Source organism: Pseudorasbora parva, chromosome 11 (genome assembly GCF_024679245.1).
Source record: "Pseudorasbora parva isolate DD20220531a chromosome 11, ASM2467924v1, whole genome shotgun sequence".
In the NCBI taxonomy this organism is placed as follows: domain Eukaryota; kingdom Metazoa; phylum Chordata; class Actinopteri; order Cypriniformes; family Gobionidae; genus Pseudorasbora; species Pseudorasbora parva.
Genome location: NC_090182.1, coordinates 36,026,438 through 36,050,780, shown reverse-complemented (window position 1 = coordinate 36,050,780; position 24,343 = coordinate 36,026,438).

Below are 24,343 nucleotides of genomic sequence, written 5' to 3'. Positions count from 1 at the left end.
TCAAGTACTTAGTTACTAGTTACTTTCGATCTGATTGATAAGATCCAAAAACCCTGAATTTCAGACTACTTAGAGAGCTTTCACACACCTCCATATATATATATATATATATATATATATATATATATATATATATATATATGTGTGTGTGTGTGTGTGTGTGTGTGTGTGTGTGTGTGTGTTTAATGGTTAAACCGTGTAAATTAATGGTGTGCTGGGCTAACCACAGCTCTTTTTAAAACATACTTTGTTCTTATATTTTTATAAGTATATGCATTCTTAAAAATACAGTCCCATTTTTAAATGTATGTATATACTGCAGACTGTTGTCTGTCCGGATATGTGTATAAATGCAAGATGTCACATTAGGCTATTCAATTTGTTTCGTTTTTAGCCTGATCTCATCAGTACCTATGGCAACATTTATGCAAACCACAAAGTATGTACCAATATGTACATATTGCGACAGTTTCAAAGTGAAATGTCCACTGGGTGGCGCTAAAAGCTTATTTTTTTCCAGAACAGATTTGCGTGAATCTGACATGTTTTGTTACGTTGTGTTTTTAACGTACACCCACACTAAACCTACCCGAAAGTGTTAACAACAGCAAATGTGACAAAAATAAAATTGTGTCCATGTATTTTTAGCTTGTGTTTAGAACTTGTCTTTGAGCTCTTTTATCATGACTCGTTCTTCATGGGGTTCGTTCTCAAGCTTTTCGCATTGTAAATACAAATCTGTATCAGCTGAGTTATCGAGCAAGTCTGGTGAATCAGAAAAGCAGAACATGGAGCTGTGACGCAAAATTCAAAATGTTTTAGTTTACAAACCAGACTAAAAAAATGCAGTTTTTCTGCCTATAGTGTTCATTTCTGTTGGAATTCCTGCAGTGTGTATTGGTGCGTATTTTGTGGTTTGCAAAAACATTGCCACAGGTACATTTTGCCAATGAGGTTGCTCGTTTTGTGAGAAAAAAAAAGATATGTAAATGTGCAGATGTGAACGTTTGTTTGTGGACGTGTGTTCGGAGGATTCAAACGATTTGTCAATGCTTGCACAAGGGCGCATATGAGGAAAACACTCGGACAGTGTGTGAAATAGTATTACAATAAAGGAAAAGTGCCCATAGTTACCAAATACCATTAATAGTGTTCAAATATAGGCATCATTGTTACACTTACCGCTGTTTTTTCAGGTTGGAGCTGGAATTATTGTATGCTGAGATGTCAGTTCGTTTTGGTGAACACAGCATGCATTAAATTATGAAACTGTTCTTTTTGACATCTTGGACTGAAAACAGGCTGAACTTGAGGCCACGTACGGGTGATCTGCCGCTCACACACATCTCCCTCTGCTTCGGCCATCATCTTCTGACTAAACGCGCGCTAATTTTATGCGGGTGACAATATCCACCTCTCGCGAAGCAGACTCTCCAACGTTTCGCGAGACTTGCGAACAAGTCATAACTTATTTTAAAATATATAATTAATTATCACCATTGACAGTAGCGGAGGAACGCCACCGAATGTAACGAAGTAAAAGTACAGTTTTTTCACAAGAAATGTACTTGAGTAAAAGTAAAAGTACCCATTTTTAAATATACTCTAAAAGTACAAGTTACCCAAAAAATTTACTCAAGTAAATGTAACGAAGTAAATGTAATTCGTTACTACCCACCTCTGATGGTGAGCAATGCAAGTCTTTTGACTTCTCAAATTAATTTCAATGAAAGTTAAGCTTGCAAAGGCATGAACTGAAACGCGCCAGACTGAACTTGCGTTGTGAATGTATGCCGCGTGTGTAGTCGTGATTACCTCAGCTCTCATCACGAGAGCTCAGCTCATTTATCTCACTCCTGCAGTTAGTGCTCAGTGCTGTGATACTCGCGTGGTAACTCACTCATTATTTTTAACAGACACGTTCAGTTTTTAATTGTAGTGTCTTTAACTCAGTCACAGTAATCCAGTAGGTGGCTTTGGGAATGGCCTCACAGGGCAGCGAAGCATTCTGGGAATTGTAGTCTTTCATCCCCATTCAACAAAAATACATTTTCTGTCTTTTCTCAGTTTAGAAGGCACCAAATTCAAAAATAATTTCACATTTCTACTACATTGATGACCCAGTTTAAATACAGATACATCTTCCCAGCGCTGAAGTACCCTTTTAATACATGCTGGGACTGACTGTGGTGGGAAAACTAGAACAAAGGAACATGTGACAAAACAGAAACCAGGAAGAACATGAGGAAAACACAGGAGACGAAGACTGGACTTGTGACATAACTCCCCTGTCCCGGTAGGCGCGTCCTCGCAAAATCCTGGGGACTGGGACCTGGCTAGCTGTGGACTTTCAGGGTGAGGCCATGGCGGGTGCCTGGAGCCTTGGGAGGCCATGGCAGGCCTGGAGCCTTGGGAGGCCTTGGTGGGCCTGGAGCCTTGGGACTGGCTGGAGGCTGGGCCTGGGCTAGGGGCTTTGTCAGGACGGGGGGCTTGGCCAGGGCTGACTTCCCACCCGTCTGTTCCCCACCCATGGGCCTATAGCCCGCAAAAAAAAAAATTGTTTTCCGAATTTAGGGGATTGTCTGGTGGGCCCGTGGGTGGCTGGATTGGGGCGTTCGTGGGCGGCTCTGGGAAGCCGGGAGGAGGCGGCAACGGCTCTGGGAAGCCTGGAGCGGGCGCTTGAAGGCCTGGTGCCGGCGCGTTGAAGCCTGGAACAGGCTCAGGGAAGCCTGGAGGGTGCTCGGGGAGGCAGCGGCACGGGCTCTAGCCCGCTCACCTGTACTGGCTTCCCGATGGCAGAGGCCCCCCGGGCAGAAGTGGCCACCGTGGAGAACCATATGGAGGGCCCCGGAATTAGGTGAACTGGAAGTCCTCTGGTTGGCGGGGATGGACTGGATGATCACGACCTGAACTATTCTTACCAACAGAATCAACACAGAAATCAGACTCGCTTAGAAGAAGATCATAATTAATAAAGTCCTTTACTGACTTATCGCAAACCTCAGGAGATAATTGTATGAACAGGTCATCCTTATAATATAATTGTATGATCCAGTCCATCCCGGAAGCACCCATTCACCATTGGATATTTCCAGCTCACCCGATCGAAATATACCAGAAATTCTTCCACATTCCTCTCCAGCGGGCGCCCATCCTGCCGGACGGAGAGAAGGAATGCCTCTGCCACCGAGCACTGAATTCTTGGCATACTTGGTTGTGGAAGTCTTGTTTGTTCGAGGTCCGGTCTTCTGTTATGTGTAGATGTATTGCTGAAGAAGACTTCCAAAAACTCAAAGGATCTTTATTCCCAAAAATGTGTCTTTACAAGAAACATCTAACACTTCCTTAGAAAATAACAAACACAGAAGGACATCTAAGGTGTTAACATCAAGACCAGACAAAGACATGGTGAAAACTAGGAACTTAAATACAAACACTGATAACATGCTAACGAGGGGAACAGGTGACACAGATGACGAGACACAGCTGACAATACATAATACACGCTGGGACTGACTGTGGCGGGAAAACTAGAAGGAGCATTTGACAAAACAGAAACCAGGAAGAACATGAGGAAAACACAGGAGACGAAGACTGGACACACACTACCTTCTCTGAAACACCACAACATCTAAAGGTGGCGTGAGTTTGGAACCCGAAGCAATACTCAAACCGTATTCCACACAAACCGAGGCCTCGTTTGTCATCGTTTACGTGATTTCTTGACAGGCCTCGAATCGGGGCTTCATCTGTCACGCCCATTTATTCTAGACACAATCTTTGACACCTTGGTTCAAATGTCACATCACCACCTGTCTCTCCTGCCTTGTTTGCCTGATTGGACTGATTACATGTTATGAACTCTTGCCTGATTTTGGAATACGATTTTATATTACCATTTCATTTAAGCTGCATTTGGATCTTCAGCCATTTAAGTCCAAATTAGACCATGTGTACACACGCTACTGCTCCACATACAACAATTTGGTTACTCTATTGCAGACCTTTCTCATCACTCTTAACCTCATACTGAATGCTACCACAACACACACTCCTCCGCAGATTAGCTTTTGGCATAATCTATGCTCGCTCTCTTCCTCTCTCCTATCCACTATGATCCACTCTAACATCTTGCTTAGACAGCTTTTGCCCCCTTTCATCCAGACCAACCCGCACCACCCCCTCTTCCCGCTGGCTGTCTGATGTTCTCTGTGAACATCACTCTGGACTGTTAATCTAAAAACTCTACTGACCTTACCTTGTATCAGTATATTCTCTCTACAAATATCTCCATTGTTAAAATAACATACTACACAACAAAATCAACAATTGTTCTGACTATCGCACACTCTTCAAAACATTCTCCTCACTTTGTCCTCCTCCTCCCCCTCCTTCATCAACTCTTAAAGCTGATGACTTTGCATAATTTTTCACAAACAAAACCTCCTTCATCAGCAGGCAGTTCTCCTGACCACAAACTTACACACACATCTCAACAACTAACACACACATGCTCCCATCCTTCTCTCTGCTCTGAGGCAGAAATCTCTAAACTCATTATTTTCAATCACCCTACTACCTGTTCACTTTATCCTATACCCACACAGCTCCTTCAGGCCATTGCTTCTTCAATAACTCCTTCACTCACTCACATTGTCAACACTTCTCTTCACATGGGGACCTTTCCCACAGCATTTAAGCTGGCTTGGGTAACCCCACTGCTTAATAAACCCTTTATGAATCCAGCACTATTAGAAAACTACAGACCAGTATCCCCTCTGCCTTTCATTGAAAAGAAACTTGAGCTTGAGTTGTGTTCAACCAACTTTTGTTTATTGAACAGAACAACCTCCTGGATATCAACCAATCTGGCTTCAAAAGCTTATACAGCATTAGGAAGATTAGACCCTTCCTATCAGAACAGGCTGCGCAACTCCTGGTCCATGCTCTTGTTCTCTCCAGACTGGACTATTGTAATGCTCTTCTAGCAGGCCTTCCAGAATGCATTATCAAACCCTTGCAGCTGATCCATAATGCAGCGGCGAGAGTGGTCTTTTAACGAGCTGAAGACAGTGCACGTCACGCCTCTTCATCAGTTTGCACTGCCTGCCATTGGTCGCTCGCATCAAATTCAAGGCACTGGTGCTCACCTAAAAACAACCACTCTGCACCAATATACCTAAATTTGCTTGTTCATGCTTACACACCCTCCAGAAGCTTGTGTTCTGCAAGTGAACGATGCCTCGTGGTGCCATCCCAAAGAGGCATAAAATCATATTCTCAATTTGAGCAGCCGAGTCTGTAGCCATTTTCAAAAAAACATCTTAAGACACATCTTTTCTAGCTGCACCTGACCATTAAAAACTAGCACTTAACAATCCAATACAATTTTTAGTTTGTTTGTTTATAAAAAAAGTTTTTTAAAAATGTGTGTCCTGAGCTTGATTAACTGAGACTTCTTACAGCACTTGCTTGCTGTTGCCCTTGTTTGTTTAGTTGCTTCTATTGCTCTCCTCATTTGTAAATCGCTTCGGATAAAAGTATCTGCTAAATGATTAAATGTAAATGTAAAGGTCTCTGAGCAGTACGTTACAGAGCCAGTGTAGTGTTGACAGAACTGGGCTAATATGGTCATACTTTTTGGTTCTAGTAAGAACTTGAGCTGCTGCGTTTTGGACCAGCTGGAGTTGTTTATTAAGTGAGCAGGGAACCCACCCAGTAGAGCATTACAATATTTTTATTTTTTATTTTTCCGGAATTAAGTTGTAAGAAATTACTGGTCATCAATTTTTTTAAATCAGTGATGCATTCCGTTAATATTTTGAATTGGAACGTTTGGTCAGGGCATGAAGAAATATAGAGCTGAGTATCATCAGCATAGCAATGAAAACTAACACCATGCTTCCTAATGATATCTCCCAGTGGTAGCATGTACAGGGTGAAAAGCAATGGTCCTAGAACTGAGCCTTGCGGTACTCCGTACTTGTGATCGGTGTAACATCTCTTCATTTACTGCCACAAACTGATAACGGCCAGATAAATATGATTTAAACAATGCCAATGCAATTCAACTAATGCCAACATAATGTCAGAGTCTATTCATAAGAATATCGTGGTCGATAGTATTGAATGCAGCGCTACGATCGAGTAACGTTTGTGGTCTGTTAGTACCAGGAATGGATGCTGTGAACCCTCGAACCAATCCCTCCACTCTTCCAGGGCTAGCTTGATGGCGAGAATCTCCCTGTTCCCGATGTCATAGTTGACCTCCGCCGGGTTGAACGTAAGGGGACGAGGGACCAGAGGACGAGGAGGACGTGTGGGGCACTTGGCGATGTAATGATCCGGAGCACCACAATATAAACAGAGGCCTTGTCTCTGCCATTCGGCTGGGGTTAACCGGGTGTTTTCCACTTGCATGGGATCCGATACTGGTTCTGGAGGGCTGACGGAATCTGGTCGGTGGAGGGATGTGAAGTTCATGGTCTGGCCCAGGTGCTTTTCGAGACACGACTGCATATGAGTGATGAAGCAGATGGATAATTGGATGAATCGTTCAAGCCTGATGGTATCCTCGTATGCAGCGAGATGCAACCGCACACGGGAATCCAATCCTTGTCGATCGGTGGTCAGAACTGACTGCTCGTTCCATCCGCTAGCGGTGGCCAAGGTCCAAAACTTCAGGGCAAACTAATTTACAGACATATCATTTTGCTTTAAGTGATACAATTGCTCACCCACATATGCATTCCAGGCAGGCTTTACCAAAGACATCCTTGAAATGAGCAATGAAACTTGACATTGAGTGCACAATCAGATTATTATGTGCATACAAGGTTTCCGCCCAACGCAAAGCCTTGCGGTTAAGTTAGGACACAATGAAAGCCACCTGGGAACGATCGTTGGATTTAAGTGCAGTTGCATCTCCAGGACCAGTGAGCACTGCAGAAGGAATTTGTTGCAGTCCTCCGCCAAACCAGACAAGGGCGCTGGCTTGGCCATTGGACTGGCAAACAGGTGACGTGGAAGAAGTGCTGGATGATGCGGAAGTGATCGCCGGTGATGGTGTTGGTGGACTGGATGATAATGCTCGGCAGACTGCATCTACTAACTCTTGGAATGGATCTTGCTGGCTCATACTGGTGCGCTTCGGTTGTGGTCCGGTCTTCTGTTACGGTACTTCTGTAAAGCACTTTGAATTACCATTACGTATGAAATGTACTATATAAATAAACTTACCTGCCTTGCCTTGCATTGATTTATAAGCAATATTTGTACATTGTGAGAAAATTGCTATTTTAACCAAGGCCCCGGGACGTCTGAGCATATAACGTCTGAGGGAGTCTCATTTCAATTGCAGTCATATCAGCATTACCCATGGTTTTAGGCTTTATTCTGCAGAAACGCTTTACTTTTAGCAGTGTGCAGCAAGTGTCACAGCAGCCGCTGAGTGAATGCACACCGTAACATCATAACATAATTTTCAACACACTCAAATGTATAAATATGATAAAGAGAGCTGCGTTACCTACTACACGTGACCAGAAAACGGAAATGGCGACCGGCGACTGTGTCCCGTCTCTTCATTATAAAAGTCCTGCGGCTTATGAGGCATGTGTTGTTCATCTCATTAACAATCTCTCCAGCAGCCTTGCTCCGCTTCCTCAACACTCTCTCCTGCTCTCCTTCATACTACAGTAATGTTTATAACCGCATCCATGAACATGAATTCTTCCCGAGTCCTATTTTCCATTGGCTGCGAGGTGAAAACCACATGTCCCAAGATGCTGCGCTCAAACTTGGCGTCAAGCTACGCCTTTGTTTTGAATAGGCGCCCTCTAGCGGATGGAAAAGTTGCATAGTGCACCTTTAATGATCAATTTATAATTTCTAAATAAGTATTACATTATTTGCAAACCGTATATTGTCTATATTGCAGAAGTTTATTTTTCCTGTTATATCAAGCGTACAGTTTCATTTTTTGCATCTTGAAATAATGTCTATGTTCATCTCTCTGTGTTGTGTTTGTTTCCAGTGTTTAGAAGATAACTGATGCTTTAAAGGGTTAATTCACCAAAAAATTTAAATTTGATGTTTATCTGCTTACCCCCAGTGCATCCAACATGTAGGTGTCTTTGTTTCTTCAGTAGAACACAAATTAAGATTTTTTACTCCAACCGTTGCCATATAATACATGCCAATTATCTAGTGTTCCTATTCGTCATTACTTCCATCGAAGAAGGTCAAAAAATGGCGGGAACATAGAAATCTGTACATACTAGATGCCTCATTCGACCGATCCGCTAATGCACTAATGAGGCATTTGTGTTTACATACACATACTTTGCAGACATAGCGACAGTAACGTCTCGGTTACGTATGTAACCCTCGTTCCCTGAGGAGAGAACGGAGACGTAACGTCAGTGACTGACGAATGGGGGTTTCGCCTAGAAGCCAATCATCTTCGAGATCTTAGAAAACGCCCAATGGCAGTGCCAATGCCATGGGCATGCGAGATTTGCATGCGTAACTCCGCCTACCCACCTGGGTATATAAGGAAGTAGCTGGCATGAATCGCATTATGTTACCTGCTGAGGAGCCAAGACTGAACTCTCGGCCGTTCCAGCGGTACAGCGGAAGTGGCAGCGGGACGTTACGTCTCCGTTCCCTCCTTAGGGAACAAGGGTTACATACGTAACCGAGATGTTCCCTTTCGTTCAGTCACTCCGACGTAACGTCAGTGACTGACGAATGGGGGTCCCAATGAAATAACGCCACTCGGCTGTCTTCCAGTGCCCTGCGCAAGCGTGAGAGCCCTGATGCAAGTTAGGACGGTCAAAGGCCTCTACTTAACGCAGGAATACCAAGGTACACTGGGAGGCATATTCCAGAAGGAGATATGCGCCAAGATGCCTACCCGTAGGGAGGACTTAAGAATACACGTATGACCCGAGGGGCTGCATACGGAAGATCACTGGGGTGCCAGCCGCAGGTGGATTTTTAACCCCAGGGGTGGCAAGTTGCCAAGGGAATACACCCGCTCAGGGAGGCTTACGGTGGAATACACATGTGTGGGTCACCGGAGGGGAACCATGCACACGGGGCACCTGGCCGGACACGAGTGTCTGGGCTAAGGGCAGACTTACTGGCATCGGCGTCGTCAGTGCTGGAGGAGCTCAGGGCTCTCGGGGAGCTCACCTGAGAAGAATATCGCACGTATCCAGTCCGTGGAGTGGAATGGCGTGCAAGCGAAGACACCTGAGCCAATCCATTACCGGCCACTTGTAGAAGCGAGTACATAGTCGGATACAGGCTCCACTCGGAGGTTATAAAACCTGGCGAATGTGTTTGGTGTCGCCCAGCCTGCAGCTCTGCAGATATCTGTCAGCGGAGCGCCATGTGCTAAAGCCCAAGAGGAGGCCACACTCCGAGTGGAGTGGGCCCTGACCCCAAGGGGACATGGACGTCCCTGCTGCTGGTAAGCCAAAACAATGGTGTCCACTACCAGTGAGACAGCCTTTGCTTTGAGAAACCCTTCCCTTTCAGCTTCCCACCATAACAGACAAAGAGCTGGTCTGAGGTCCTGAAACACTGCGTCCTGTCTACGTAAGCGCGAAGGGCGCGTACTGGACAGAGCAATGCCAAGGCTGGGTCTGCCTCCTCCAAGGGCAGCGCTTGCAGGTTCACCACCTGGTCTCTGAACGGAGTGGTGGGAACCTTGGGCACATATCCAGGCCGGGGTCTCAGGATCACGTGAGAGTCAGCCGGCCCGAATTCCAGGCACGCTTCGTCAACCGAAAATGCCTGCAGGTCCCCTACCCTCTTGATGGAGGCCAATGCGGTCAGGAGCGCTGTCTTCATAGACAAGAACTTAACATCTACTGACCGCAAGGCTCAAATGGGGCCCTCTGCAGCACTTAGAACTACTGAGAGGTCCCAAGAGGGTACGAGAGGAGCATGAGGAGGATGTAGTCTCCTCGCACCCCTCAGGAACCTGATGACCAGGTCGTGCTTACTTACCGTTTTACCGTCCAAGAGGTCATGATAAGCAGCGATAGCGGCCACATAAACCTTCAGGGTGGATGGAGACAGCCTTCGATCCAACCTTTCTTGGAGGAAGAGAGCACAGACCCGATCGGGCATTTCCAGCGGTCTTCTTGGCGAGAAGGGCACCAATTGACGATGAGGGTCCACTTCAACGCATAGGCCTGTCTCGTGGACTCGGCTCGAGCGGAAGTGATGGTAGCCACCACCGTAGGTGGTAGGGTACTCAAACCTGCCGCGTCCCGTCCAGGAGCCACACGTGGATGTTCCAAAGATCGGGACACGGGTGCCACAGGGTGCCCCGTCTCTGAGAGAGGAGATCCTGTCTCAGAGGAATCGGCCAGGGAGGGGCTGTCGCAAGGAGAACTAGTTCTGGGAACCAAGTCCAGCGGTGCCAGTACGGGGCGACCAACGTGACCTGCTCCTTGTCCTCCCTGACCTTGCACAAAACACGTGCAAGAAGGCTCACTGGGGGAAACGCATACTTGCGTAGGGCCTGCGGCCAGCTGTGCGCCAGTGCATTCGTGCCGAGCGTGCCCTCGGTCAGGGAATAGTACAGGCTGCAATGGGACGAGTCGTGGGAGGCAAACAGATCTACCTGTGCATCCCCGAACTGATCCCAGATCAGCTGGACCAACAGAGGATGGAGTCTCCACTCCCCAGGGATTGCCTGAAACCGGGAGAGCTCGTCGGCTGCACGGTTCAGGATCCCCGGGATATGGACAACACGAAGGGACCTCAGGCACTTCTGACTTCATAGAACGAGATGGCGGGGAGTTGAGACATGCGGCGGGAGCGTAGACCGCGGCCGTGTTGTCCGATCTGACTAGAACGTGTTGACCCTTCAACAACGCTAGGAAGAGGTGCAGGGCGAACCGTACTGCCAGCAACTCGATGCAATTGATGTGCAGGCGGCTCTGGCTCTCTGACCAAGAGCCGGCGGCTGCACGTCCATTGCACATGGCACCCCAGCCCGTGGTGGACGCATCTGTTGACACAACAACATGCCGGGAAACTCGTTCTAAGGGCACACCTGCCCGTAGAAAGCTGAGGTTCGACCACTGGGTGAGTGTCTGTCTGCAGGCCCGAGTCACTGGGACCCGGAGCGTGCCAGACTGCCATGCCCATCTCGGGACTCGATTGCGAAGCCAGTGCTGAAGCGGTCTCATATGAAGCAATCCGAGCGGCGTCACCGCGGCTGCAGATGCCATATGCCCCAGGAGCCTCTGAAACAGTTTCAGTGGAACCGCACTCTTGCTCTCTATCTGACGGAGGCAACTCAGCAATGACTGTGCGCAGTGACTGTGTGAGTCGATCTCCATACCGAAAAAAAGAGATCTTCTGCACTGGTCAGAGTTGCTCTTCTCCCAGTTGACCCGAAGGCCCAGACGAGCTAAGTGGTGGAGAACCAGGTCTCTGTGTTCGCACACCCGGCCCTGAGAGTGGCCCAGTATGATCCAGTCGTCGAGATAGTTCAGGATGCGAACCCCTTGCTGCCTGAGTGGCGCCAGGGCTGCCTCGACAACCTTCGTGAAGACGCGAGGGGACAGAGCTAGCCCGAATGGTAGTACGGCATACTGATATGCCCGCCCTTCGAACGCAAACCGTAGGAACGGTCTGTGTTGCGGAAGGATGGACACATGGAAGTACGCGTCCTTCAGGTCGATCGCTGCGAACCAATCGCATGGACGAACGCATTCAAAAAGGCGTTTCGCAGTCGACATCCTGAATGGAAGCCTGTACAGGGATCGGTTCAGGACGCGAAGGTCCAGGATCGGTCGTAACCCACCGGATTCTTCAGTACAATGAAGTAAGGGCTGTAAAAGCCGGACTTCATCTCGGCTGGAGGGACGCCAGTAGGGTCGCGATCTCCGCACGCATGACTGGGGCATTGGACCCCACCATGGTGTACCGGACACCCCGGAAGCGGGGAGGAGCTCGCGCGAACTGAATCGCATAGCCGAGCCGGATGGTCCGTGCGACCCAGCGGGACAGTCCCGGCAGCTGTAGCCACGCTCCCAGGGAGTGTACCAACGGGGTCACGCGGAGCACCGGCGTACCCTCGGTGGGGCAGCGAGGCAGCGTTACCGGCCCGGACTCGGGTGGCGTAGCGGCCCGGTGTCAGGGTGGCGGTAACGGCTGCGCCCTGACAGAGGAGACCAGGGAAGGACTCGCGTTCCACTGGGGTCTGCTCTGAGAGGGGGCTGGATCAGCTCTGTCCTCGTGCATACGCATCGGGGCGGCAGCTTACCCCATAGCACTGCTGGACTACGCCACCAAAGTGGATGAGCCAACAGGCTTGGGAGGGCGCCTAGGATAGCCTCACAGCATCAAGTCAAAGCACTCAGTGGACACCGTAGTGCGCAACAGAGCACCTGACTGAGGGGGAGGGACCCCAGTGTACCCTTAGGCCGCGACCCCTCGAGGGCAGAGAAGGTGGAGGAGACCACCAAACGGTCGCGGGAAGACCCAGAGATCTCCCAGACCGTGTGCACTCCTCATGCATCTCGGGAGCGAAATGGCATTGGGGGCGGGGCCCGCAGCTGTCGGGTGCCACCTCCAAAACCAATCGCCCAACCGCGAGCACTCGTGACCGGGTGGAGATTCACACCAGCCCGAGGCTCGCGGCTGCCCGAGATAACATGGCTGTCAACTCTAGGTCAGATTCTACAGTGCTACCACACCCGGAGGCGGAGCATAGCCGAATCGTCATCCCCAAAGGACTCTAGCCCACCTTGAGATGTGGCAATCGACCTCTCGCCGCTATCTGGAGTATGAACGAAACGAACGGGGCGTCAGTAGACGGTCCCGCTGCTTCAGTCCAACACTCACTGGAAGCGATGTGCAAGAGGGCGGGAGTGGCCCGAGGAATGATTGTCGGGGTTCTTAATACCACAGCACCGCCCTCAGGTCACCCTGGCCACCAGCCAAAGTACCACCTCTCTCGGAGATGGTAGATCGGGGTGTGGCAGAGGGGACTCTCTCTCTTTACAGAGATCATTGAGTCTCGACCACAACATCGTGATGGTCATGTTCCCACAGAGGGAACACAGCACATCCACAAACACTGTCCGAACATGCTGGGCCCAAACACGTCGAGCAGTGAATGCGTCCCAAAGACAGCAACAGATATCGACCGCACCCGGAAGTGCGCGGGCAAACCGTCTTGAAAAAGACGTGCCACACGCAAGCTCTTTTTGTGAGTGGAAGCTCTGCAGAGTGCCGAAGCGCCCAGGTAAAACACACACAGCTGTTGCAGATCACTGCACAGATCAGCAGGCAGGCAATGTGAGATCGCTGGAACGCGCCGTTACACCAACACCCTGGAGAACCGCTCGTCTCGAAGACTGAAGAGAGGACTTCAGAATTCAGGCTTGCCGGAGTGAAGAGATACTCTTGGCTCCGAAGCAGAAACATAATGCGATTCATGCCAGCTACTTCCTTATATACACAGGTGGGTAGGCGGAGTTACGCATGCAAATCTCGCATGCCCATGGCATTGGCACTGCCATTGGGCGTTTTCTAAGATCTCGAAGATGATTGGCTTCTAGGCGAAACCCCCATTCGTCAGTCACTGACGTTACGTCGGAGTGACTGAACGAAAGGGAACTAAGGCAGTCAGACCATTTGCGGAAAGTCTTTTGAGTTTTATACAGACACGTTGCAGAAGATGCACTCTGTGATGCACTCTGTATCACAATGCAGAAAAAGGTAAGTAAGCAAAACATGCTTACTGTTTTGTAAGTAAGCATGTAAGTTGTTTTTTTTACAATATCGTGCAGCCCTAGTTTTTGCCTTATTATTATTATTACTCAGCACCCAAGACTCTATATCTATTCCCTCAATGGTGTGCAGTATCTTTGGGCGGATTGTTGGTACCAGCAATTTAAATTGTTTGTGATTTGGTCTTAGTGACTTAGTGAGGTGGATGCTGCAAATTTGTGGTGGTTAAGAATATTCCTTCTATATTTAAAGTGCTATGAGTAGCTAGAGAAGTGCTATACTGTATAAACTATTATTATCTCTGACTCCTGGTCTTTATTTATTAATTTGGACATTGGGTCTTGACTGTAAATCCCCTATATTGTAGTCTAGTAGTCTGTAAACTATGGTTTATAGTTTATATGACACTTGCTATTAGTGCTACATGCTTTGGGCTGAGATCCATGCAACAACTGTGGGATCGTTTGGCATACATGACAGGCAGAACAGGTGTTGTTTTTGTAGCAATGATAGAAAACCCATGTTCCTGGATAATAGGTCCCAATCATATTATTTATCAATAGGAAGGGCACCAAGTACCGAACCCTGAGGTACACCAGTGGTTATTTGTCATTTGAAGGATTTATTCTGTGAGGTGTTAAAAGGGTAAATTTGCGGATCTGGGGCCATATTTACAAAACATCTTGAGGCTAAATGTACCTTGCCAAGTAGTCCTATTGACTTTTCACAGATGTAGGAGCTGGTTTTGGTGAGACAATGCTTTGTGAAATACTCTTAGAGCAAAAATGTAGGCGTCTTAAAATTAGGAATGACACAGACATTATTTTTAAGAGTTTTTCCTAAATCGGCAAGTTAGGATCTACTTTTAACTTTTTAACAACAACACCTGTTCTACCTGTCATAAGTTGCACTGGCCCACCGGTGGGCCCAAAGCCATTACATATTTAAAACCATAATATTCTATACTAAACCTTAACTTAACTTGACAAACTATATATCATTGGAGACCTTAGATATTGTATTTTTCATATTTGACCACTGTTTTATATTTAAAATTATGTAGTGACAGTAATTCATTAATTTGTGACAAGAAAATTTTGTAGTTGTTTTATTGTATATAATTATAACCCAATAATTGTTGAAAGGTTCATATTCCAAACCATTCCAGAATTTTAGGTTCATATTCCAAACCATTCCAGAAAATTAGGTTCATATTCCAAACCATTCCAGAATTCCATTAATTTGAATCTGGACATCCCCTTTTCAGCTCTACCCCCAAAAAGGGCACTTAAGGGATTTTAAGCCAAACGATACCACAGTTGTTGCATGGATCTCAGCCCAAAGCATGTAACACTAACATCAATTGTCATATAAACTACCTTAGTTTACAGACTACTAGACTAGAGTGTAGGATATTTACTGTTAAGATGCAATGACAGGATATGAATTAATGAAGACCATGAGTCAGAGATAATGATAATAATATTTTTTTTACATTTATATAGCACTTTTCTGGGTACTCAAAACGATTTACATATATCATCCACCTGGATGATGCAATGGCAGCCATATTGCGCCAGAAAGCCAACCACACACCAGCTGATTGGTGGAAAGGAGACAGAGTGATGAAGCCACTCAGTACATGGGGATGATTAGGAGGACATTATGGACAGAGGCCAAGGGGTCATACCCCTACTCTTTTTTTAAGAAGGACATTCTGGGTTTTTTAATGACTAGAGAGATTCAGGACCTCAGTTTAACGTCTCATCCAAAGGATGGTGCTTGTTACAGTATGTGTCCTCGTCACTATTCTGTGGTGTTAGGACCCACACAGACCACAGTGTAAGCAATCCCTGCTAGCCTCACTAACACCTCTTCCAGCAGCAACCTAGTTTTTCCAGGAGGTCCCCCATCCCGGTACTGAGCAGGCTCAGCTTCAGTGGGAAACTGAAACTGCAATCAATTGAAGAACATTTTACTGAAGAATATAGTTTGCAGTTTCATGAGCAGAAGTCAGCAGCAACTATACTCCAACCCAGGTAACATCAGTGTAGTAAGTTCGATATAGTAAGGAAGGAAGAGGACACAGGGGTCGGCTGGACTGTTGATGCTTCTCTTTTATTATAGTATAGCAAAGTCAATAACACACTCAACGTGTGCCTTCAGTCAAACTCAATAATCACTTCCGGTTCACAGCACTTCCGGCTTCCGGGTTAAACTCAGTCTCTTGTGTGTGTCGCACCAACAGTCCGACTCTCTCTCTTCCCGATCTCCGGTTCCACCGATGTTTTGTACCCTCTCCGCGCTCATTACTGGAACGAGAGACAGGTGTTATTAATCTGCTTCCAACCCACTCACTTACCGCTCGTCCCGCGGCTCTCTCTCCCGCTGCAGACCTCGCTGAACCACGCCCCCCTTGCCACATACCCCCACCGCCCGACTCAGGCCGGGGAGCCGTCCGGCCTGCAGCCCCCCCCCCCCCCCCCCATTTCTGGAGAGGAAGTCGGCCACAGCCATCTGAGCACCCGGCCTGTGGACCACCTGGAACTTAAAAGGCTGAAGAGCTAGATACCAACGGGTGATCCGCGCGTTGGTATCCTTCATGCGGTGGAGCCATTGGAGAGGAGCGTGGTCCGAACAGAGGGTGAACTCCCGCCCCAGAAGGTAGTAGCGGAGGGTGAGAACGGCCCACCTGATGGCAAGGCACTCCTTTTCGATGGTGCTGTACTTAGCCTCTCTCTTTGAGAGCTTACGGCTAATGTACAGCACCGGCCGCTCTCCCCCCTCCACCTCCTGGGCCAGGACTGCGCCCAGCCCCCTGTCCGACGCGTCAGTCTGCAACAGAAAAGGGAGAGAAAAGTCAGGGGAGTGTAAAAGCGGCCCGCCACATAGAGCAGCCTTAACTCGGGTGAAGGCCTGCTGGCACGGCTCCGTCCATTGGACCGTATCTGGTAGCCCCTTTTTAGTAAGGTCAGTCAGAGGGCTGATGAGGTCAGAATAATTTGGTATAAACCGTCTACAATATCCCGCCAGCCCCAAGAACTGCCTTACCTCCTTTTTGGTCTTGGGTCTCGGACAGGTTGCAATTGCGGCGGTCTTATCAATTTGGGGACGCACCTGTCCATGACCCAAGTGGAAGCCCAGATACCTTACCTCCACCCGCCCAATTGCACACTTCTTCGGATTGGCCGTGAGCCCCGCTCCCCTCAGCGACCTCAAGACCGCCCTAACATGCTGCATATGCCGCTGCCAATCGTGACTGTAAATCACGATATCGTCCAGATAGGCAGCAGCATATGCGGCATGGGGACGCAAAATCCTGTCCATGAGGCGCTGAAAGGTAGCGGGCGCCCCGAACAAACTGAAAGGAAGCGTGACGAATTGGTGCAATCCAAACGGCGTGGTGAAAGCTGTCTTTTCTTTGGACAATGGAGACAGGGGGATCTGCCAATAGCCCTTCGTTAAGTCCAATGTCGAATAAAATCGAGCCGTGCCCAGCCGATCAAGCAACTCGTCAACCCGCGGCGTTGGATACGCGTCGAATTTCGACACTGCGTTCACCTTGCGGTAGTCCACACAGAACCTGACCGAGCCGTCGGTCTTAGGGACCAAAACGATCGGGCTCGCCCAGTCACTGTTGGACTCCTCTATTATTCCCATATCGAGCATTGCCCCTAATTCTTCCTGAACTACTTTTTCCTTGTGTTCAGGTAAACGATACGGCCGGCTGCGAACTACCACGCCCGGCTCGGTCTCGATATGGTGCTGGATTAAGTTGGTACGTCCCGGTAGGGGCGAAAACACGTCGGCGAATTCCGCCTGTAGTTTTGATAGATCAGTGAGTTGGGACGGTGAGAGGTGATCTCCCCCAGGGGCCAGCGCGACCGATTGTGCTTTGATGCTCGCCTCTGGCCCGAGATCATCCTCTCCCCCGATCACCATCGCCAACAACACTGATTCCACCTCATTCCATTTCTTCAGGAGATTGAGGTGGTATATTTGACGTGCCCCGTTCCTATCGGACCGTATCACTTCATAATCGAGGTCTCCAACCTGTCGTGCGACCTCAAACGGCCCCTGCCACTTTGACATTAATTTAGAGCTCGATGTAGGGAGTAATACGAGCACTTTCTCTCCCGGTGTGAATTTGCGTAGTCTCGTACCCCTGTTATACGACCGGCTTTGGCGGTCCTGGGCTTGTAACAAATTCTCCCTAGATAGCCGCCCCAAAGTGTGGAGTTTTGTTCGCAAGTCCAGCACATATTGAATTTCGTTCTTGGCCAAAGAAGGTCCCTCCTCCCAAGTTTCTCGTAGGACGTCCAGCACCCCCCGGGGCTGCCGTCCGTAGAGAAGCTCGAAGGGGGAAAACCCCGTGGAGGCTTGCGGGACCTCCCGCACAGCAAATAAGAGGGGTTCTAACCACCGATCCCAATTTTTGGCGTCTTCCTGTACGAATTTACGGATCATGGATTTAAGAGTGCGATTAAATCGTTCGACCAAGCCGTCTGTTTGTGGGTGATAGACGCTTGTCCGAATGGATTTAATGCCCAATAATCCGTACAATTCGCTTAACGTGCGTGACATAAACGCCGTGCCTTGATCAGTGAGGATTTCTTTCGGAATCCCCACTCGGGAGATTAAACGAAACAGTGCGTCCGCAACACTCTTCGCAGAGATGTTGCGGAGAGCCACTGCTTCCGGATATCGTGTTGCGTAGTCCACGATAACTAGCGCAAAACGATGTCCGCGTGCGGATCGCTCTAATGGCCCGATGAGGTCCATCGCAATTCTCTCGAAGGGGACCTGCATTAATGGAAGGGGGCGCAATGGCGCTTTTGGGGCGGCCAGTGGATTCACCAACTGACATTCAGGACAAGACGCGCACCATCTGCGCACATTGTCATGAATGCCTGGCCAAAAAAATCGGGTCATTAAACGATTCAGCGTGGCCGTCTGTCCCAGGTGGCCCGCCATCGGGTTAGAGTGAGCCGCCTGGAAAAGCATTTCCCGGCGGCTCTTTGGTACTAACAACTGGGTTGTATCCAATTTTGTCTGAGCGTCTTGGGTCACTCGATACAACCTGTCCTTAATTATGGCAAAATAAGGATACGTGACGGGCAATGCGGGTTGGAGGGACTGACCGTCGATAGTGTGGACCTGCTGGAAAGCATGTTTTAGGGTCTCGTCTTGAGACTGCTCCAGAGGGAAGTCATCGCGGTCCGAGAGAATCAGTCTCTCGACCCCGCTCGGTTCCTCTGAAGCGGTTCCCGAGGGCCCCGTATCAGTCTCGCCAACCTGCACACGCACCGCCCCGTTCCTAGCCTTGTTCTCCCAAGCGGCATCCGCGCATAACGACCCCAATAACGCCGTAAAGGCGGGCCAATTCGTCCCCAGAATTAGCGGATGCCGGAGGTGGGGACTAACCGCCACCTCAACACTATGATTTTCTCCCCTAAACTGTATCGTGACTGGGACAACCGGATATTCCACCACATCCCCGTGCACACACCGCACCTTAACCATGCGGCTTGTATCCAATGCCCCAGGCTGCATCAGGCTTTGATGGATCGAGGTTTGGTTACATCCTGAATCCACCAAGGCCTGATATGTACCCCCCTTGATACTCACAGGAATTTGGTACTCTCCTGCTTGATCAGGGGTGGTCCGCTGGAAGTCCGGGACCCGGATCATTGTCCCGATGTCCATCTTCGGACATCGGTCCACAAAATGGTCCGAGTCGCCGCACCGCCAGCAGGCCAGCCCAGGCCTGCCCGCCGCCCCTGCGGCGGGGAGTGGGTTGGAAAATGAGCGCGGAGGGGGGGTGGAACCGGAACCGTTATCCCCGCCCGACCCCAACAGCCCCGCCCCCCTGGGCGGGGCCCTCAAACTCCCGTACTGCCCTGGGCCCATTCCACCCCGGCCTCTGGGGGGAATGCGAGGGGGCCCTGGAGGGCGGGACCTAGGGAGAGGGACAGGGCGAGAAGGAGAGACAGAGGGGGGGGGAGAGAGAGGGAGAGGTTAATAGGGGCTCGCCGACCCCCGGGCACGCCACCAGATGGTCCTCCGCCAGGTTGATGGCCGTCGTCAGCGACGTGGGCCGGTGGCACTGGACCCACTCGGCGGTCTCCTTGGGTAGGCGAGCGATAAACTGCTCCAGTACCACCAGATCGACGATGTGGTCCACGTCGCTTCCACCGGCCAATAGCCATTTGCGGCACGCGTCCCGGAGCTGTTGGGCCATCGCGAAGGGTCGACCGGCCTCACCCCACTCCAGCGAGCGGAACCGCTGACGATGCTGCTCGGGGGTCCGGCCGACCCGCTGGATGATGGCCCTCTTCAGGTCTTCATAATCCAGGAGGTTCGCCACCGGCAGTTGTTGGGCGGCCGCCTGGGCTTCTCCAGTGAGCAGTGGTATGAGGCGCACCGGCCACTGTGCCCGGGGCCACCCGCAGGCCTCCGCTGCCTTCTGAAAGAGGTCGATGAAGGCCTCGGGATCGTCCTGTGGCCCCATCTTGTGTAGGGGCACGTGGACCGGTGCGCTGGCGAGCCCGGCGGCTTCGGTGCGAACCTCCCGGTCTATCCAGCTCCGGAACCTCTCGCGGTCCTCCTGCTGGCCGCGGACAATGGCCTCGAAGCGGCGCTCCTGGTCTGCCCGCAGGTCCAGCATGGATTGGTGTTGCTCCTGATGGAGGGCCGCGAGAGAGGTGATGATGTCCGCAAACGGCGTGGCGGAGGGCGTTGGCGTTGTCATGGCGGCGGCGCTGTCCTGCTTCCTTCCCGGGTTTTCGGCACCAGTGTAGTAAGTTCGATATAGTAAGGAAGGAAGAGGACACAGGGGTCGGCTGGACTGTTGATGCTTCTCTTTTATTATAGTATAGCAAAGTCAATAACACACTCAACGTGTGCCTTCAGTCAAACTCAATAATCACTTCCGGTTCACAGCACTTCCGGCTTCCGGGTTAAACTCAGTCTCTTGTGTGTGTCGCACCAACAGTCCGACTCTCTCTCTTCCCGATCTCCGGTTCCACCGATGTTTTGTACCCTCTCCGCGCTCATTACTGGAACGAGAGACAGGTGTTATTAATCTGCTTCCAACCCACTCACTTACCGCTCGTCCCGCGGCTCTCTCTCCCGCTGCAGACCTCGCTGAACCACGCCCCCCTTGCCACAATCAGGTTGAATGATGCTGATTGGTTTAGGCACAAATAAACTTAGAAGATGTCCACATATGGACTGTTAGTCAAAAGCATTGATCATATGAATAAATAACAGGATTGCTGAGGTCATAAATCAGAGGCTACAGTTCTGGGGTGCCAGTTGAGTACCAGAAACACAAACAAATACACAGCTTTTTCTAGTTTGGAGTGGGTCAATCTCTAGCTCTGACCAGGAAACTTTCCCAACACATACTGATTAGATATACTTTCTCTCAGTAATAAGTATAGACAATATTTGTCATTATTCTCTTTTGATTGAAGATGAAGTGTAACGTAAATGCTTTAACTTAAGCTTGAAGTCATTTAATATTTAGATGGATAAATATTGATGAATAACTTGATTACCAACCACTCAAAGGATTTACACTGAAGCGGCAGTGGATTCAAGAATCCAGCCCTTCAACAAAAAACCTGCTCATAAATATGACCCGGCCTCCTGCTGTGAGCTTCTCTAATTATGTTGTACTTCTCTAATTGATCTGTATAACTTATACTATTAAGTCATAACGTATGATGTGCCTTCGTGGGGTGAAACAGGTCATTAGGGAGTTACAGCAAATACACAGCATCATGACTGAAGTGCAGAGGAAATAAAGAACCTGGCCTGCAGCCAAGCAGCCAGAGGTGCAGTGTTTGTAAGCTGCTCTCCCCACAGTCATATCAGTTACCACAGGAGAGAGACACCATGACTAAACTGTTTGCCATATTGCTTTTCTACAGCAGTGGGCCAAACGACAGCCCAGTCCAACTGGTTGGGTGGTCATTAGGGGTGACAAGGGTTTCTCCCGTTTAAAATGACACAAAAGTGAAATACTATGCCTGCAGGGTGCTGCCTTTGTTTTATCTGGCGAAGATGACATTATCTGCATATAAAACAATATATGACAAAACAAGTAATATTTACACTGATAACTGTTTGGCAAGGCCCATGGAAAGGTGCTGTCAAAATAATCCTTGTCTTAGCCATCTGGTTATCTTCGTGGGGTTGCATTGGTTGTCTTCCCAGTCATAATAATAATAATAATAATAATTTGTTCGATTTATATAGTGCCTTTAAAGGCACTCAAAGCGCTTTACATCGAAGGGGGGAATCTCCTCAAACCACCACCAAGTGCAGCATCCACCTCATAAGTGACCGGACACCTAAAAATCTAACTTCCTCCACCCCAGTAATATTTTTTCATTTTAATTTTGTATTTTGACATGATTTTGGCATTGTGGCCGATTTGTAAATTGTAAACACAAATATTCTACAAATTTGTGTGTTTTTGCAGATTTCCCATTCATTTCCTTTTGGGGTTATTTTTTTGACCGAAGACAATGAATGCTGCTTTTTGTTTGTTTTTTGGGGTTTTTTTTACGACTAATTACCCTGCTCGAATCATGACTCCAATTTTGTCTGTTTACATACCTAATGAAAAAAAATCACCAAGTTTCATATCATGCTGATGAAGCTGTGATTTTTACAATTTCAACAGAATATTTTCTGGTCAGAAATGACCGAAGAGCACCAGAGGGTTAAGTTCAATTAATTTGTTGTGTGCTGATAAATTATCAAGATACTTAAAGGCAGAGTAGGGATTTTTTCCAGAGAATTTATTTTATTTTATTTTTTATGCTGGTTGAAAGTCTCCTGATAGCAATTAATAAGGGCTCTGTCATACTTTACACACAGCGCAATGCATCTCCAGACATGATGCAAGTGTTTTTTGCTAGTTTCAGTCCGGCACAGTTATCTTTTCACATCCAGCATGATGTTGTTTAAATTGCAAATGCACTTGCGCCCATCTGTTCACCCATGAGCGTGCTCGGCTGAAAACCAGGTGTGTTCAGGCCGATGTTGCACAATTGACCAACAAAAACCTGTTCTTAACTCAATGAAGCAGTATTTTTGTGTTATTTAAAGGGCATGATATTAATATGCCCCTATAGGCAGTGCACAACACACATTTACACTCTGCTTTTTACACACGCAGCAGCACAAAAACATTTTTTTAAAGTCCCTGTAAAGGCAATTCTATGAAACAATTCTAAACACATTATAAATGTTAGAAATGTATTGCTAAAACACTTTGAAAAGAATATGAACTGTGAAGTACTAAATTGTGGAGTTAGACCATTAAACAGTTTTTCACCATTGCTGTGCTCCGGATTTTCTAGGCGGGGCTAAAACGGTGGCTCGATGACGCACTGGATCCTCTCATCCTGGCTCCCACATGCTTGGCCAATGAAAATATTTCAAAAATAAGTTAAAGCCTCAAGGTTACCTATAGGATGAACTAAGACCCTTGACTCTTTCACACATAAATTCTATATATTTTGGCTTACCTCCCTTGGTTATTTGGGACCCACTTTAGGTGGCCTTAACTACTATGTACTTACATTTAAATTAATCATTTGATACAATTAACTTATTGTGTACATACATATTTTTACATTGTACTTTTTGTATTAGCTGCATTTAATTACATCTGTAATTTATTTCTGTAGTTATATTTATAATTACCCCTAACCCTACTTACCCATTCCACCACACCTTTCCCTAACTTTACCCTTAAACTTACCCACACCTGTCCCTAACTTACCTGTATCCTACCTCACTATCAGCAATAGTGTTTTTTAATACAATATGCAATTGCAAAAGTACATTACACTTTTTTGTATGTAAGTACATAGTAGTTAAAGCCACCTAATATAAAGTGAGGCCCAAATTTGTTAACTATAGCATGAAATATCTGGCATTCTGTTTGTCAAATTTGGGCAAGTAGATGTTTTGTTGTTTAAACATCTTTATAAAACTTTTTTGTTTTACTACAAACATGATTGCATTAGTTAAAAGTAAATGTCCTTACTATATATGCTAAAATACGCGTAAGGAAACTTTAATTGATTAAATGTTTTTTACCATTGCATTTTACATTCTTTAACCATTCAAATTATGATTGTGTTTTTGTTTTTTATGCAGTCACAGAGCATGCCGATTTTGGAAGTATCTCTCCTGAAGCCCCTGTGACATCAGAATATTGAGACTGCAAGCCACCATAGATCTGTAAGATTAAGCAAAGGTCACTGTTCTACAAGCAAATAACTCCTCAAATCTTTAGAGAGAGCCTTGTTTTAGTCAGCCGATAACTGCAGATGCTCTGCTCTGTATTTTATTTCAGTTGAGATGATGTCCATGCATTATGGAATTTCATATCTAAAATTAAAATGATACAGGTGACTGACCGATCAGTATAATGTTGATTCCTTATATCATTATTAGTTTCTAGAATTCAGAGCAGTTTAAGTCTAACTTATTCTCACAAAAAACGTCCAAAAAATGCCTTTAAAGGGTAAGTTCACACAAAAATGAAATT